This window comes from Varroa destructor, unplaced genomic scaffold (genome assembly GCF_002443255.2).
Source record: "Varroa destructor unplaced genomic scaffold, Vdes_3.0 BEIS01000003.1, whole genome shotgun sequence".
Taxonomy (NCBI): Eukaryota; Metazoa; Arthropoda; class Arachnida; order Mesostigmata; family Varroidae; genus Varroa; species Varroa destructor.
The window spans coordinates 36,433,117-36,435,867 of NW_019211456.1; positions in this window are offsets into that span (position 1 = coordinate 36,433,117).

A 2,751-nucleotide genomic window follows, 5' to 3' on the forward strand; every position below is an offset into this window, starting at 1 on the left:
AATGAAACATTTTTGAAAATTACAGAAATGCTCTTCCAGCTGTTTTTTGCTGTTGCGTCATTTTTCACTGTTCGATGTTTTATCAAGTACTATTTCTAAACAGTACATATATATCTTGTTTTTTTATCGATTTCCTAATCAACATGGCGGGTGGATCGTTTCTTATCAAGAAGAAAAGACAGTCTCAGGTGATATAGACTGGCAATGGTGACCTGCTGCTAAATGCTTCAAAGGCTCTTTGTTTCTACTTGACTTTTCTACACGCTTTTTATGGGCACGTTTCACATCTTAGATTAGGGTAAATAGATTTTTTTCAAGCAATAAATTCAATTACGACAGATGTTAATCGCGATTGATTTAAATATTTAGCAGCGGAACTCCTGTTTTATGCTCCGAACATGTAGAGCCTGCACCTGCAAAGAGATCAGCAAAGAAAAACAACTGAGGGTATTTGCAGAGGGTATAGAGAACGACGGAGGCAAATAGGTTCGAGCGTTGAGGGTAAGGACAGATAAAGATTCTATAGGAGTGAAACTTTTATGCGTTCTTCGAATCTCCATTGCAATAGCTGCTAGGTGGGAAGAGAATATTTCTTGTACAAACTACATTATACTATTTTAAAAGGCAAAAAAGTGGCGACTACGGCTTCATTTGCAATGATTAGTAGTTGTTTGAGCGAGGTACCATTAACTAGGGTTTGTACTACTTCTCGGGATTCGGAGGGATTCTTACGGCTATCCAATCGTGGCGAATAAAACCGGCAAAGGAATAACACTGTTGGCGAAGCGAGCGTCGAGCGGGGTACCTAGTCTTGTTTTGTCCTTGTCACTTGTGGCTAGGGGCCTGAAGTCTCTGGATGCGCTCTTCCAATCTACAGACGGCATCGGACGTTGTCATTTATTTGCCCTAACCTGTCTTCACTGCTACCACCGAACGCAACGAACAATGAAGGTGTGACTGGCGGCGATTTGCTCGGTATTATGTAGTCGTTTATATATTGACCTAGGCTTTAGTTAGCTAGAAATTGAAGAATTTTTTATATTCATTTCACGAATTACGAAACTCGCGGACATATTAAAGTATGGCTGTGAGGGATGCCTTCCTGACACTTGAAAAAAAGGCCTTGTAAATATCTGTTTGTATTTAGACCTAGTTTACAAAAATGGCATTAAGTTTCCCCTAGTCTATGCCTAGCACCCGGTCGGTGACTCACTAATAAAAAGCGTCCTCAATGTTACCTGTCAAACGAACAACTGCACAGGTCCATTTTACATCATGGTCTCCAGGAAATAGCTCGAAAATAATTATGAGTTTAATCATAGATTTTTTCAAAAGCTACCGTTAAACGTATATACATACGTATATATATGTGCTATAAAACTAATATGCCAGACTACTGGGCTATATTCGAACGCGAACCCGTGTCATGTATGAAGGGTGTGCGTACAATGATTCATGAACAATGGAGAGCGTCGAAAATAGGTTCTCATTACACTCTTCGGTGAGAGAGCTTTTCCGACTGTTGGGAATGCTGATAAACCCGCATCGTTTGAAAGCCGCAGGTATAAAACGGGTAGAGAGCCAGCAGAAGGACGGTAGCGTTTTTAATACGAGCATAATAAACAGATGCCTCACTAGAAACAAACTGTCCATCACCGGCAAGCACAAGGCACTTAAACTACAGATTTGTTTAGTATCTGCAATAAATTACAAGGGCGTATTTCTACCAAACATGCAATTACTAGATAGCTTAAAACCTTTGTCCTGTACAACTTCATTCAAACTTCCACGAAGAGCGTCACCGGAAATGCGACGTTAGAGCGCTCCAAAAGAAACGTTAATGCAACAGGACGCCGAACGTAAAACAAGACCGGCGCTTCCGCTAAACGATGTTCGCTTTTGATAAATTACAATCTACGATCGTGAGAATCGTTGACAAGATGACCGTCAAAGGAGATACGACGAACATGTACAAGTTACCATTGTCGTCACTGACGTTGCTGTTTGCTTGGCAGCCTCGCATTCTTTATTATTTTTAAGGTCTGCTGCCTTGCGTTGAAGGCTAAGTTCAGCTTTGCTCCCTACAGACATAAACTGCTTGTTAAGTATGAATTTGTGTTTGTTCCTTCGTCTTGCATAGATGAGTCGCCGTATCACAATTTTTTACTTCTTTTTTGGATGACATCACTTAAGGCCCCTAATACTGTATAGCTGTTAAATAGATCTTCCCGTAGTAACTTCCTATCGTCCTAGATGCTTGCGAAGTGAAATTTCTCCAAAAGAAAATAAGCTTATCCGAAACAGTTAGCTGGTGACAAAGATTTTACAAAAAAGGCCCATTCAATTATACTGGAGCTCGTGGTAAATTTTAAATGATGATGGATTTTTATTGATTTGCTCCTACTGAATTATGTAGGCAGTATCTATTATATTTATAATGCTGCTATGAAAACGATTGTGTTATTGAAGCATCACCAATTTAACCACAATGTTTTATCGGGAGTTGACAAAACTGTGTCGCCCGTTGAAATTACTTACTTACTTGTTTAATTCTCAGAAACTTCTGATTCTAACGAAAATTTCTCAATGCAACAAGTCGTAATCTGACGATTCACTCGGACAATGAATGAAACCTTAAATACATCTTGAAGCATCTTCACGGGGCATAATCATTAAGTTTCATACGTGGAACAAGCAGAACGCAAATATTCCCGGGCTCATAAAGCCTGCTATTGTTGGTCTACAATTACA